General features: G+C 36.1%; 1 protein-coding gene across 1 annotated transcript in view; it reads right to left on the reverse strand.

The window, feature by feature from the left end:
* Positions 1–16,899, reverse strand: part of LOC134747185 (ubiquitin-like protein 3) — a 218,029-nt gene that overhangs the window by 16,554 nt on the left and 184,576 nt on the right. The gene's annotated exons all lie outside the window — the stretch shown is intronic.

Below are 16,899 nucleotides of genomic sequence, written 5' to 3' on the forward strand. Positions count from 1 at the left end.
TTAATTGGCATGATAATAAAGGAAAAATTTAATTATAATTGATATGATGGGATTTATTTATCTCACAATATACTTACAATTGCACTTAAAATTACACATGATAAATTCTATTCATGGTTGATACTGATACGTGAATGCCATAATGCCTTTAAATATGATGATATTCAGTCAGCAGTGAATTACATAATAATATGTACTGATAAAAAAAACCGACCAAGTGCAAGTCGGACTTGCGCACGAGGGTTCCGTACCATTACGCAGAAAAACGGCAAACAAATCACGTTTGTTGTATAGGAGCCCCCCTTAAATGTTTATTTTGTTCTGTTTTTAGTATTTCTTGTTATAGCGGCAAAAGAAATACATCATCTGTGAAAATTTCACCTGTCTACCTATCACGGTTTATGAGATACAGCCTGGTGACAGACGGACGGACGGACGGCCGGACAGCGGAGTCTTAGTAGGGTCCCGTTTTTAGCCTTTGGGTAGGGAACTCTAAAAGACGTTCAAAATTAACAAAGAGACATTGCCTGCGAAACGTAACGAGTCAATAAAACCGCTAACAAACCCCGGAGACTCCTAACTCATTTACGCACAAGAACAATAGCATATTTTACTCAGCCATGCATTATGCAAAGCATCGAAATAAAAGCAAATATTCGTCGCTACACTCGCTGTGTGAAGAGAATTTTCAATAATAACGAGTAAAAAAGGCTGAGGAAGCGCGGGTCGGCTCCGGGGACGCGGGTCTTGCGGCGGCCATATTTCATTTTTCCCGCCAACAGGGGACTCGTCTGCCATTTTTATTCCCGCCTCTCGCGTCTCTGGCGCTCGTGCGAATTTTATATACACTTTTCCTGGTAATTTAGTTTTTTTTTGCTGCAAGGGGCCTTAGTGCAACCAGTGCATCATCCAACCCGTATATCATACGGTGTATAAAATAGACACTTCTGGACGGCGTATGCATGATATATTGGCCCATTTATTCGCACCTACGGACTTACAGTATATAAAATATTGACTGGTGGTTGTGAGACATGTGAGCAAACATGAAAAGGGGCTGTTGGGGGTTAGGGGCTATTTCTCACTTAACCATGAACATTTCCGAAGGGCTTTTATGCTACGATGGTCGGAGATACATAATTCAAACGCAATTTCATTTAAAAGATCAAATAGACAGGAAGATATTGTCTGTAACAGGGAAACGGCAGCAAAATAAACAGCCAATAGGCAGAGTTTATTCAAATGTTAGGCAATAATAAATGTGTATACAATGTGTAAACAATAAATAAGCTATTAAAGAGCTTTATTTACGCACATATCGTTAGTGCTCTTAAATGCGTTCAGAAACCAGCATTATTACAACCAATTTTACTATGAGAACTTTCTTATCTGTGGTAGGTAGTAGGTAAAATCTGTACTTTAATGTTATTACATTATAAATTTTTGTAAGTTTACAGCTGTCGGAACTCAAGTGGGTCTCTATTCTAGTATCCATTGATATTAAGAGCCAACAGGAGCTGAGCGAATTCTCAATTTTGAGATTTCAAACTGATTATCTCCGTCGCGCTGACGGGGGCGGCGCCGCCATATCCCCGTGTGTGTGGTGCACGCACACAGACGCGCACGTCATTTGCGCTCACGGACCTTATGCCTGCAAGTCGCGTCGCGGTCGCGGCCCGCTATATAGGCATATCATAGGCTATAGCTAGTTCTTACAAACTTTTTCTGTTAGCTTAGCTCGCTACCACCACTGAGCGTTTACTTATTTCCTGTTATTGTGATTTAACTTCTTGATTTTAGGTAGCTGAATTCAATATCCTTCTACAACCTGCAATCCAAATAACATTTTGACTTTTACAGGAGAGTAAAAAAACAATCATTTCTTTTCTCGTTTCCGTGCTGAAAGTATCAACTTTCGACACGCTGTGCTATTAGTACCTACATTGTGCAACGAGGGGGGTAAGTGAGATTTTGTAAAGGAGGAGTTTACAATATTCTTACCCCCGGAGTTACACAATGGTTTTCGTTACACTTGTGATGAAAAACTAAATGTTCAGGGAAATAATTATAAAATACGGTGACATTTCAAATATTCGTCCGCCATATTGTCATTTCTTGACAGGTTAGGCATCTAAGGCACAGACCTTCGGCATTCAGCCACGATTGAAAATTTTGTGTAAAAACGGCTATTAAATTAATCCAATTAAATATTATAAACAAAAATACTAAATTATACTTTAAACAAAGTATTTTACTTATAACTTACTTGGTTCGTACTTCGTATGAATTAGTGACATATCTAATTAAAAAAAGAAAGCTATAACTCCCGCGGGAACAATATAGGCCTTTTGTTTTCCCTTCAGTACACCTGCATGAAATAAGATTTTTTTGAGCAAGTGTGATGAAAAACAAATTTGTCGCTCTCCGGCTTCGTTGATTAGAAAAAAAGAAAGCCTCAGGTTAGATAAAATTATCATAACAAAGAAACATGTGACATGAGATATTTCTTACATTGATGTAATTGTACAGTTTTATTAATGGTCCGTTTTTTATTTATGAGTCAGATTTTGATTAAAATAGGTATGTTTGAAGAGCTCCTAATCCTGGTCGGAATGAATAAGAAACCCCAATTTGGGACAATAGTCTAGTCTACAAAACGTTCAAGGTGGTTAAAAATATAGTGTAAGCTGTTCGCATTAAAAAACCGCAAATCGATGTACAGGTTAGCCGTTTGGTACACGTATACTAGAGGTCAAAACAAAATTATCGACCCGCAGTTCCTAAAAAAAAAATCCCTTGGGAGGGGAGTGCTGAAACTTTTTTTTGTATAAAAAATCTTTTTTTTTGTATAAAAAACTTTTTTTTTTTAAACCTATCGTATTCTTCTCTTATCTATCATACGAAAGGGCTTTTTGAAGCGATTCTGAAAATATATCACATCATTACATTTTAGCCATTTTTCTTAAATTGAAACAAAAAGAATTTTCAAAACATACCAAGTTTGGGCTCCTCCAGATACGATATGGCTGATTTTTTTTTGTACAATATACCAAAAATGATACGTGATTTCCTCATATCTAACCCAAAAAAAGGAATTTTAAAAATAATTTTATTTAGTTTTTTTTAAATACAAAGTGACACAGTTAGGTTTAAAGTTCTTTATTTTCTCATAAGAATACATAATATTCACTTACACGAGAATTAATTGTTTTTTCACGCAAAATACATTTTATCGGTGAGCGCACAATTATGTTTTTTTTCCATACAAAAAAAAATGTTGTCCCTTCCTAAGGGATTTTTTTAGGAACTGCGGGTCAAAAATTTTGTTTTGACCTCAGTATGCGTGTGCCAAACGGCTAACTTGTACATCCATTTGCGGTTTTTCTTTGAAATTGGGCTTGTACGGCTGCCACTAATAGAGATACTAACTCCTAAAAATACGTATGATACCTCATTAGATTCGGAATGATGTCTAGAAAAATGTATTCGAAGCATTCCCACATAAAAAAAGTTCAAAAGCTATTAACAAAAAACGCAAACGTACCATTACGCAAAAAACAGCAAAAAAAATCACGTTTGTTGTTTGGGGAGCCCCACTTAAATATTTATTTTATTCTGTTTTTAGTATTTCTTGTTATAGCGGCAACAGAAATACATCATCTGTAAAAATTGCAACTGTCTAGCTATCACGGTTCATGAGATACAGCCTGGTGACAGACTGACAGATAGATTGACAGACAGACAGATATTATTTTAAAGGTATTAAATATTCTTTTAAAAATTAGAAAAAAATATGGTGCATTTAAAACATATCATGGAATATACTACGGTTATAAGTTGATAGTATGTAAAGTTATTTTTTCAACAAGTTAGGCAATTATTAAGTAACCACATTTTTCTCGAACTTTCGTCTTTGTTGTAAATAAAAAAAAAAAGAAAATAATTGGCGTAAAAAGTATTTCGCCTCGTGGAGCCCTTTTCATATACATACTTAATAAGATCACGTCATAAACGATTTAATAAAAGTAATACTTTATTTAAAATAAATTTTAGAATAATAGTGAAAATTGTAAAATATAAAACAATATTTTAACCAAAGTATTACTAATTCTTTTTACAATCAAATGTATGAATACGTACTTAGAACTGATACTTTTCTAAATAACGAATAAATGGACTAAATTGTGTAATTATTTTTTAGTGCAAATCACCACAATTTGCTTCTAAAGAGCAAATCAGTGACCAAAAATTATATATGATTTTAATTTTTCGTTCATATATTCAGATTTGTGTATGAAAATGTGAAACTATTATTTCTAAAATAAATTATTCGTCCCTAATTTACACAATAATTATACCAAATTTGATCTCATAGCAACAGATATGTAGAAATAGAAGCAAACTGGACCGCAGAAGCCGACTTTTCCCCTCCCTTTTTCGCGGGTTACCAGGACTTAATCTCGTAGCTAGTGCGTCAGCTCAGCTTTGTATGAACCAAGGAATAATAAATAGTGTTAAACGATATCCCCTGAGGCCAAAGTGCATACTCACTTTACTTACTTCGCCTACTAAGAGGCAAATCGCGACTTTGAAAAGGTTTATCGATCTTATCAATTCAATTCAATTCCAATTCCAAATTACAAATTACATTAATTCCACATCACTAGATTATCGACATTTAATGTCGACTATTGCCCATCACTTTTCTGTCTGTGTACGTATTTAGAAACTTGACCCCGCCCCTAAAATTAGTGCGATAAGAACAACTGCAGCTTAGGCGAAAAATCCTGCGTAAAAATCTCAAAAATCGAGGTTTTGTACTCGACTGTTTCCTCCTCCAAAACTTAACCAATCGTAACCAAATTTGGAAATCTAAATGATTATGAAATTGTCTGTGTCGGACTGTTTTGATTTTTTGGCTAATTGATACCAGTTTTGAATACCACGCCTCTCATTGCGGCATAGTCAGTGAGGCCATTTTTGGCCATGTGTGAAGGGCTCTAGCGCCTTAAAAAACAAAAATATCAAAAAAAGCAAAACACACCGACACAGATATTGACAATATTAATCTGTGTTGAAAAAATCATTGCTCTAGCTTCAAAAACCACGGAGGAAACAGTCGAGTACGTTTGTATGGAGAAATTACCACTCCTGTTGGCTCTTAAAACAGTTATCGATACGAAACGTCAATTCAGTATGTTTTTTCAATATAAACCGCACGACATTTGATCCCGAGTGACATGAGAATAGGGACTTCATTCGTTTGATTCGTTTCTATAATTTAAAAAAAAACATGCGTCTTGACGGAGGATCGAATAGCCGCCTTACTGTTGTCATTTGTTTGTTGGTTTTTTGCTGTTACGAAAGTAGAATTGTGAAAAGTTGTTTGTGTTTTACATTTTAGTTGAAAATATGAGTAGTTTGTTTCTGTATTTGTTCAAATTTATTTTTTATTGCATCATTTTAATATCTATAGTCCATAGATATTGTACAGGTAGCACTAGTAGCAATGCAGGACATTTCCCTACGGCTTCTGAACTCATCTTAACCCTTAAGGAGTATATTTCCCATCCTATTTTGAACTTTATCTTTTAGTTTAACCCGTTCGTATAAAAATACCGCAAATAGATGTACAGGTTAGCCGTTTGGCACACACATACTAGAGGCCAAATCAAAAATTTTGACCCGCAGTTCCTAAAAAAATTTCGCTGCGGGGGGGTGGTAAAACATTATTTTTTTTGTATGGAAAAAAAAATCCAAAACCTATCGAGTGTGATATCATACGAAAGGGCTTTTTGAGGCGATTCTAAAATAATATCACATCATTACATTTCGGGCATTTTTTTTTAATTAAAACAAAAAGAATTTTCGAAACATACCAAGTTTGGGCTCCTCCAGACACGATATAGCTGATTTTTTTTGTACAATATACCACAAATTATACGTGATATCCTCATGTCTAACTCCAAGAAAGCAATTTTAAAAATAAAATCATTACCATCTTTTTTTTTTAATTTTTCAATTTTACAAAGTGACAGTTCTACTTCAATACCTATTTCACGAGACTTATGGAGCTATACTGCAGATACGGTACATATTAATCATAAAATGATACGTAATATTCATATATCGAACGGGAAATACCTCTTCAACCCTTTAACTGCGCCTTTCATCAGTTGGTATAGTTTGTTTAGTAACTTTTTTTAGGAACTGCGGGTCAAAAAATTTGTTTTGGTCTCTAGTATGTGTGTGCCAAACGGCTAACCTGTACATCGATTTGCGGTATTCCTTTGAAATTGGGGTCGAGCGGCTTCCGCTATTTCTTTGACAAGGTTTCAAAATTGACTAAATTTTGACATCCTCATGCCCAATTAAGGGTTAGAGTACTAATGATATTAAGGCCGCTAATGTTGTACTTTTCGTCTTACTTTGTTCTATTATCTCACGGCTTTGTTCCCCTACGACGTGTAAAAATATGTTCATTTGTATTTCTTCCGTTTTCTTATTAAGTTCGCATGCCTTAACGTATATTTGAAAACCATTCTTCCACTTCTCCCAAGATTCACACAAACTGCCTAACGCCATATTGGTTACATTTTCCTCAAATTTAAACGGCAACGGGGGAGTGAGAACCGATTCCATCTTGGGTTATTTTTCCGAATTTCCTTACTATCTTAACTTCTTTGTCTTCCGCCTTCTATATTATGCACTTTTTATCACTTTAACCGACTGCGCCATGTTAAAGTATAGGGAACTCTTCAATTAAACGACAAGATCGAGCAATGACTGAATGTTTATTTTAGACGCAGGTAGACCTTACAAAAAGCCAATGCGCTGCATACCCACATACATAATATGACATATATGTGTGTAGATAAAGTAGTGTATGCAACTGTACATGTCTATGTCTCATTGTATCAGTTGCATAAACTATTATAGGTTCCGCATTGCAGTGCAGCATGGGGGAAGTCACCAGTGGGCTGTCTTCGACGCCGAACGTGGCAGCACTGACTGCATGTAATTGATTACTGCGGAAAGTACTGGATTTTGTGATTTAGTGGAGCTGTGCCGTGCCGCGATAAGTCTAGTCTACTTTATACGACATTTATGTCTCCGTCTCTATCACTCTTGCAATTTTAAAGTGACCAAGATAGAGAGACATAAACTTAGTATTTAGAACTTCGCGGTAAGCCACCTGCACTTGCTTCATCGCTAGTACATCGGCGTCCAACTCCAAACAATGTTTGCAATTAGTCTTTTATTTTCAAGAAGCCAATAATACATTTGTAACATTTCCAAAAAGATATATGTAATGTACCTATAGGTATCTCGAACGCCAATAACTTTCCATAACATTTTGTTACCAATTTGTTTAATGAGACCCAAAACTATAAGTAATCAACTTTTTTTATTGAATGGAATCATCATTCGCTCTCAAGATTTCGTCTGCCTACTTTTTCTTTTACTAGCCGTATAGACACTATAACAAAGCTCTGCCATTATAGGTGTAAGTACCTACCCCATGTAAAAGATTTACCACGAGAAATCGTATAAGTTTCAGTGTTTACCGATATTGCGAGAGACGGATGAGTTGTTATACCAATACATCACTCATATAGCGATATAATACGGTATAAAATGATATGAGATGAGTAAGCATCACTTACAGGCAATAGCGGTAAAAAAGAACACCACCGGATCTCAAAAGCTGCGAAGCTTAGCGGCCAGAAAAGGGCTTTCAAAACAAAAACACGTAATCTTTATTGCGTTGTCGCTAAAAGTAAGCAGAGATTTGTTGTTGTTGACAGTGAAAAGTGACTTAGGTATATGGAAACACGCTTAGCTACGATGTAATTTAATTATGGTTTAATAACACCTATGAAACTTAGGCACCTTGTTGAGGAATTTTAACGACATTACGACTTTAATTTAATTTAACGACGCTTTAAACGATACCTTTACTTTTATAACTGTAATATCGGCCAAGTATTTAATTGCAATCTTAAATGGCTCGTATAGCTTTTGCAACTAGAAACTAGTTTCAAATTAATCGTCCTGTTTCGAAACGACCCGGCTATTGATGAAACTTGAAACAAAGGACCGTACATTTCAATTTGTTCGGTTATTGCAGAAATCCGTATCGAAACTGTAATTGGATGAATTGGAACGTGCCACTCGTTCGGATATTAGGTGAGGTGCCTCCACACCAATCCAGACTGATATTTGCTTACGTCGGAATACAGCATTCCGGCTGACATCGAAAGAATCGTAAGATTGACAAATAACAAACAAGGCTTGATAAATTAAACCGTTTACTGTTAATTTTTAAAGCACATAGCGCTACTCCGTAGCATATAGCAAATAAAACTCGATATGTGATGTGGCACAAAAGCGCCTCTATAGGAATGATCTCCATTTGTGAGGCACTGGTTGTCATTGCAAAAATGGGTTAAATAATAAGTCTTGTATAAGGTATTAATTAATTTATGAGGGACATGTTACTTATTTTTACGCGACCATGACATTCGATTTAAATTTAGTTTATTTGAAATTCTATATGAATCATGTTTTATTTATTAGTTAATTTATATTCTTTTATTTTTGACATGTTTCCTGTAACTTAGTTAATATTTTAGTAATACATATTTTAATTATTTAAATTTTTAAGTTTGTATTTTAATTTTAATAGATTTTTATGTTTCAAAACTTTTATGAGCCATGTTGCTTGAATTAAATGAATACATACATACATATAGGAATGATGACAACTTTTCACTACTATGACTATATAGCGCAAAGTAGCGTTTAGATTTTAGATATTCGGACAGTAGTGCATATCTACAAATAGGGGAATAAAATCACACTATACAATTTACAACGAAAATAGCTTCAAAAATAAATCCTCACAACACGCCACCCTGGTTAATTCTCCTATTTTTAGTGGCACGATCTACTAGCAAACGTTACAATCGGAACCCGGCAGTTTTCACGTGGTTTATGTATTCGCAGCGTTCTATTTGATACCAGAGAACTGTGTAAACTGGACGTGTAAAGTGTATTGGTTGCACCAATTGTTGTTTAAATTGGAAGAGAAATGTAACTATTAAAAAGTTTTATATTTTGTTATTTATTTTCTCAAAGATCTCAGCGGGTATCCAAACAGAAATCCGAAGACAAATTAAGAAAATACTACAACAGTCACAAAAAAATTAAAAGTATATTTCTGAGCCGCTGAGTCAAGTACTTATAATAAGTATTCATTTTAATCTCTAAAAATAGTCAACTTGAGAACAATCTAAACACAAAACCTTCCGCCGTTTAGCCTACAGTGCATTCCAGAAAAATATACCTACAACATTATCTTGTTTTGTTCATCAGTCGAGTGCAAAGAAATGTTTAAAACCTTTAATTAAAGTGTTCTTGCCAACTGTTCTCCTTGTATTAACAATTAAGAGTTCACTAGGTCAAAGGAAGAATGTTTTACATTACCACAAATTCCTTGGTAAATGATTATTCTAGAAACGTAATAAGGTATTCTTCGTTAAGGTGACTGTCCGTTTCCAACCGCAGCTGCACTGCTGCTCCGACACTACTGCGGCGGCCCAAACGCGTCGGTGTTATTGTCAATTTCCATAGTAAAATGAATGACGATATCGACTGCACGTAATATGGTGATTTTAACGTTTTCCCGACCGCAGCTGCACTACTGCTCCGACACGTCGGTGTTATTGTCAATTTCCATAGTAAAATGAATGACGAGACCGACTGCACGTAGCATGGCCATTTTTGCGTATTTGGTGTATTATTGCAACTGCGGCTGCAGACCGCACGTCAAATCTGTCACCTGCACTGAATTGTCTTTGATCACAGATATTAGTAGTTTTAAGCAAAGAGGATATAACCACTACGTTCTAAGGAGTTATTACACCCACGGATAAACAACCCCGATGGTACCGTCGCCATATATCGCAGATATATCGGGGCGGCCAAGGAGCTCACAGATATCTGAACACGCATTTATTGTCAAGGCGCTAGAGTGCATGTTCAGATATATTTAGCACCTCGGTCGCTCCGACATATCTGATGGCGACTGTAGTACTACTGTAAACTTTTTTGCTAATCTATATTGAGCCATACGAGTATCACAGAGCCAGTTAGGAAACTAGAATGATAGGTCCGAAAAAGAGAGTGTCAAATTCGGAAGTTAACTATAGTCTGGCAAACCCTTCGAGCAACACCGGCTTCCGACACGTCGGAAGGGAGGAGCCCAAGCGATATCTTACCGTACAAATCGTTCTGCCATTTTTGCGGGGGAAAACGTGCACACAGTCGCACTTCTCACTCACTACTTGCAAAATCCAATCTCTAATTAGGATTGTTAATTTTTTTTTAATGTTCTATTTCGAAAACCATTTCGAGATATTAGGTTTTTAAACAGTTTCCGACATTTGCTGCGATATAATAATCGAGGATTGAAGATATTTCAACAAACCTTTGACCTTCTCGCGAGGCTGAATATAATAATGTCATCGTATAGTAAAAGTTATCGAATAATAAATAAATCCGTCACTCACGTAATTGTCAAAGATGTCATTGTCATCAATTGTCATAATAAAAAAATTCAGTTAAACCGCTAGTTTCTTACGATTTGATTTATAATTTTTAATACCTAAACAGTAGATTTTGATTGCTTAATATATCAAAAACCTTGTTTCCACTTGTGGGAATGATTTACAAAAATTATAGTCCGCGAAGACCTACGTGAAAGACGGTGTTGTCGTGAAGTAAATGTGGAATGGAATACTTCAAGTGTTACACACAATATTGAGAGAGAGAGAGAGAGAGAGAGAGAGAGAGAGAAAATTTGATTGAAATACAAAAATTGCTGTGAGGATCACGTCGATGTAAGTATAAAATTAATATTATTTTACTACGAATATTTAAAAGTCCATTTTGGTGGTCGGGTCACTATTACCTATTTATTTTCTGTGATGATGTGGCCAGAATATCTAAAGACAAACCGTTTAACACAGCTTGTCCGCTACTAGCTCCGTTTTACTGATTTGAAGTTAAATTCAACAAACAGACATACATATATGTAACTTGCAAGCAATAAATCATATACATACAAAAATACATAGTTATATTCAAAATACAACATGAAACTGAAAAGATAATTTCTAATTTCCAGGTACCTACAAGTTGCAGTTCAAGGCTCAAGCTGCTGATATCACGATCATGGCGGACAAAACTAAAGTTAATAAAGAGTTGTGAAAATAAAACATGTCTTATTTTTTACTTTTTTATTAATTTACGAAAAACCTGTTTCCCAAAAAAGTGTATACATTATATGTTCAACATGTTCTGCACGTAAGGTTGACATTGAGGGCTTTGTTTAGTAGCATTCAGTTGAAGTTGATTTAGGTTCTACTCTTGTTGATCCAGAAAATAATTGTATAGTTTATTATTAAATCTATGCCCACGCCCAGGCACTATTCTTGCTATAACTTTACATTCTCCGCCTTCTCTAGAAATTTGTACATTATATACATCCAATAAAACTAAGGTATATACTTAAGGCAGATTTGTGGAATCAGCTTTCACAAATTTAGCGTATTTTGAGATTATTGATTTAGGGATTCAAATAATACGACGATATTATTTATAGATTCATTAAATAAACTGTTCTTTTATTTTTTCGTAGTTTTGCGAGGATAGCTATAAGCTCGATAGGGCACGAGCGATAGAGAGGCAAATAGAATACCGAATATCCGGCAAAGTGGCCAAATACCGAATAGTTGCCGAATATTCCTGGCAACTGTAATTGTATTGTAATATATCATATTATATAATGTCGTTTATGGTGACAATTTCTCATTTTGTCATTGCAAAGCCATTCCTGATCTAAATAAAAGAAGCAATCATTTATTTTTATTACAAGGGGCAAAGATGTTATTTAATACCTCATGGTAACATATTGATATCCAAACATACGAAACGATACAAAATTGAACCACGAGAGAAGCGAATGGTTTAAAATTTAGAATATTGACAGTTGCGGAGGTCTCAAGGCATGAGGGTTAAACAAACTGTGTTACAGTGCAACACGTAATTCTTCACACCAACACGAGGAAACCATTTATTATTCAAATTAATTTATTAAAAGTTCTTTCTATCGGCCAAGGCGAGGGAAATATCTTTCTTCATAAAGGATTTCTTGTCTCGCCCGTCAAGTTTTATATGGATGGTGCGGTCATATCATAGAGTGCCGTCGCCCATTCACACCTGCAACTGGACAATATGAAGTGTAAGTTACAAATTATTTTATTCATCATACTTCACTGTTTGGTACCTAAGGAAAGTAAAATTGGCTTAATATGGATACTTAGAAAGATAAATCTGTAATATTTTGCTAACACCGAACGACTGCCTGCCCACCATTGGATAATTTTATTCTTACGTGTCGCATCGTCATCTCCAGAACCCACGAATCACTTTGCAGAAATCAATAAAAGGCCTGCTAAAAGAGCCTACCTGGCATGGTTTTGAGGGGACGTTTATTACAGACTTCTAAATCCAGCCGCACGTTTCTGACGGCCGAGTACCTATAATACGTGATGCAGGTGGATCAAGTGCGCACTCCCCCCGTATATATCACGAACTCCATGAGTCCCGTTTCCGTCGGATTGCTGTGTGCGGTGGTCACGCATTTAGGCAAGAGGATGGGGAAGAAAATTTCACATTGTGAACTTACCTTAATGTTAAGAATAATTTTTCCTCTGCATTAATTTTATTTGAGTAATTTGATTGTATTTCGTCAATTATTAAGTCTCATTCAATGTTGAATTGCTTTTCATTTAATCGGCAATATTATCTGAATAAAGGATCACCATTAAATATCAGATTTTTTATTAATATTGCGTAGCTGCCTTCGTCGGACTCTGACTATTGTAGAAAGGCAAACTGGTCTTCTTTTTCATGTAGCATGTAGCATTATCGTCACTCGCTTCTTCACGTAAAAAATACAAAAGTAAATTAGTATTTTATTTGTACGTATGACATTATATGACTTGACATTGACAAGCCATCAACGAACGCTGTCGCGACTGCACGCCGCAACAGCCGCAGTCGTGCTGCTACAGTAGTGCGGCACCGCGTAACGTCGCAACTGCAGTGCAGCGGCAGTTACAATTGGACAGTCACCTTAACTCGGTGTATATCTGTCGCGACGACACACCGTAACTCAGTGCCTCAGTAGGCGTGTTTTGGAGTAGGAATTTCTATATTTATTTTTCGACATCGACATCGTAAATTTTGTGACATAACCGTAAATAATTACACAATGAGACGCCCACTTGCCTAATTTACAAAGTTTTTTAGTTTCCATTGACAAAATACATAGAACCCTTAAAATAGTTCGTCAAATCGGTATATCAAGGCCATTTTACTCATAAACTATAATATTTCATATGGCAAAAATGTATACATTCATTAATTTTCTACGTTAAAGTTCACTGGTAAAACTTTACATAGAAATGAAATATCAAATTGAAGTAGACTCCGCTCCGGTGTGGTTACCCTTTTCTAATAATTATCAGAATATGAGTTATGTATGTAGAGTAGAGGTAATGAACAATTTCTTAGCTATTGTTAGTTGATTTCCTTAACAAAAAAGTTTTAAGTTAATGTAAGGGCAAAATAATTTATTTCATACAATTTATTTCTACATAATAATACCGACTATACCGAGTAATTACAGCATGCATAATATGCCATAGAATATAGTTACACGCAATAGGAAACTCCAATTAAACTTTTAAAACGCTTGCCGCACACCCATTTGCCCATTTCAAATCGTATAGTCTAATGGCAGTATATTGTTACGCGGTAAAGCGCAATCTCATTTTCCCTACATTCCGTGATCGCATGCGTTCAACGCTGCGTCTAACACATAAAACAACAACAATTTCAGTAACAACAATAACTGAAATGTTTGTAAAGCACCTATGGATAAACACGGCTAACTATTACACAATTTAAATTACTTAAAGCCCGACAGAATTAATTATAGGTTGTTGTGAACTAACTTTATTATACCAACGAAGTAGCAATTAACGTTATTATGTTTTCATTAAAGAAAACGAGGCCAGTGGGACATTTTTGGGTACCAAAACGTCCCTTTGTCATAATGTGCATCGTTTTTCTTTTATACCGCGCCCGCATTAAAAACCTACTGCAGTGTGCATTCATCTTTATTAAGTTAATGCTAGCAGTGCACGGGGAAAGCAGATTTATTGTGGTCGCGCCCACGGTTTTAGTTTAATTTGTGAAGAAAATGTTTTAATAACGTTTTATTTCCATGTATATTCTGTTAATCTGAGAATATTTCTGTAAAATACTTTCCTCGAAGCACTAATTAAAATAAAAGGAGATTTTTTCATTAACTAGACGACTTGGCAGTAATAGGTACTGTAGTAAGCCGTGTGGTCCTTTTAGATGATTCAGACATCCACTCACTGTTGCGTACAGCTTTTTCTATTGGCTTAAGCTTTAAAGTTCGTTCAAACCCTCATTTGTGTTTGTAGTTTAAAGGTAGCGAAGGAAGGTGTATTTACTAATACTAATGAGTTTTGGTTGTCAATGGACAAATTGAAACGGTACTAAAACGGTAAAACCCAACGGTACATAAACGCTTACGTGCCTGATTTGACGCCACTGACTCTTATTCGATTTGCCGATGACGTATACACTAACTCGGCTGAAACAAAAAATGTCTTGCCTCCATAGGAAGCTTACATTAAACTTATTACCTTTGTTCCTTGGCAATTTCTGCTGATGCCATAAAAAATAGAATAGCATTTATTTCCAGTTCGTCATGCACCTTATGGCTTCCGCGACAAAGTAAATTACAAGATAATCTACTGGTTCGATTCTCATCGGAGTTTAATAACTAGTTCTAAAACGATTTATAACAATGCGTTATGGAGGATTACAATAGGTAGTTGTAGTTACCTAGTAGATATGGTACAGTATCCTAGTATCTACTAGATAACAATCTTGTCCATTCTCATCAGAAAGGAGGCGTGTGCAAACCGTGTCATATAATATAAACTTGTTTAACTAGTACCAGTACTAAGCTGAATAAAATTATATTCAATCGTAGTCAATTTGTAGTTTCAACGCACACCAATGATACCAAATAATTTATTAGACCGTAACGATAATTTATTATATAGTAACGATAATGTCGGTTTATTCGTTTTAATAAGAAATGTTCAAAATCGGAGATTAACCGGTATCAAATTCCCGTTCACAATAATAGGCAATTATCGCATATCATATTCCGTCTTCCGCCGGCACAATAATAAGAAGAATAGCTACAGGATAGGACTGTATTCAGAAATGGAAATTCATTACGAATATGAACAGTACTTCGCGCTCACACATATGTGGCTTGACACGAGAGGGATAGAGCGGAATATGTTTTCAATACCAATTTGATAGGTTAAAAGCACAATGGGAATAAAGCCCATAGTTTGTTATCGCATAATAGAGAATTACGCTGCGTCTTACGTAGGTAAGCGAACAACTCGTGAACGCGAAGCGTAGCGGCGCGGCGCGGCGCGGCGGGCCCGGGCCCACGGCGTTCGCGTTCGCAACGAGATCGCCCACGTAGGACACTTCTATAGGTATCAAAGGATTGATTCACCCCGCGCCGCATCGCTTCGCTTTGAGTTAGCGTGTTGTTCGCCTACGTAATAGTATGCTGGGTTAGGGTAGACGGGTTTTGAGTTTTGAACACATGTTAGGCTAGGTTCCCACGGCGTAAATTTTTCCTATATACCGTATACGGGATTTTATGGAATACCTACGTAGTGACAGCAAAATGTATGGCAACGTTCAAAATCGTTCACACGGCGTATGAACGCTACGCCTGAACCTAGCCTTCGTCTCTTTTCTCAAAGTGACGGTGCAGATAAATTAAGGACCAGCCATTTCATCTTAGTTACCGTCAACACTTCAAACTTCGGATGACACTTCAATAACAATAAGTAAGGCACCATCAATCTGGAAATAGCAAGAATCGAAAACATCAATAAATTAGGGTGTGTCTGGGCACCTATTGACCCGGTTGGCGCATTTCTGGTGGCGGTAACTCAACCAATAACTGCAGAAGCATTTTCGTGCGTCGGGCAACTTTTCTTCGCCAAATGGGACATTGGGGAGGAACGGGACGAGGCGGCGCGAATGGTTATCAGTCGAATTACGCCCCCCATGTGTGCTTTAGACGTTTTTAGCAGTTTCTTTTCTCGGCCAGTGTTTTGTGTTGCGGTGATAAAAAATGTAAGTAATGAGCCCTGAGATTGGTATGGATTTCATATTCATAATATTCATTGTATTTTCTGTTATATGATGATATTTGACCTACTTACCTTAATCATATGAAATGAGAAAGTTTATATGTTTAGATGATTGTTGCAGAATCACACTGAGGTGGTTAAATGAATTTGGGTAGAATTTGGTACACAGACCATTCATAATCTGGATAATTTATAGGCGTACCTCCTACGTGGACGAAATGGCGAGAGTACCGAGAATTTTCGCCTTTCATGTTCTTTGTTCCTAATATATTATTTTCTTTTTTATACATTATTATTTTTATTCTTAAGATTTATATGAATGAGTACTACGACTACGGCGTCTCTATACTAGTATACCTATGTCAGCAGTTACATTGCAAAACTTATTTAGGAATATTCATAGTAAAAGAAGTCCCAGCATACGTTCCCGCCCTCCTTGCTTCGTTCTCCTCAGTGCCGAGAGTCGTGACCTCCTACGTGGAGCATATGATTCCGGATAGCAGATTTCCAGCATTTCGATCTCTTGCGACTTCTAAGG

The sequence above is a fragment of the Cydia strobilella genome, chromosome 14 (genome assembly GCF_947568885.1).
Source record: "Cydia strobilella chromosome 14, ilCydStro3.1, whole genome shotgun sequence".
In the NCBI taxonomy this organism is placed as follows: Eukaryota; Metazoa; Arthropoda; class Insecta; order Lepidoptera; family Tortricidae; genus Cydia; species Cydia strobilella.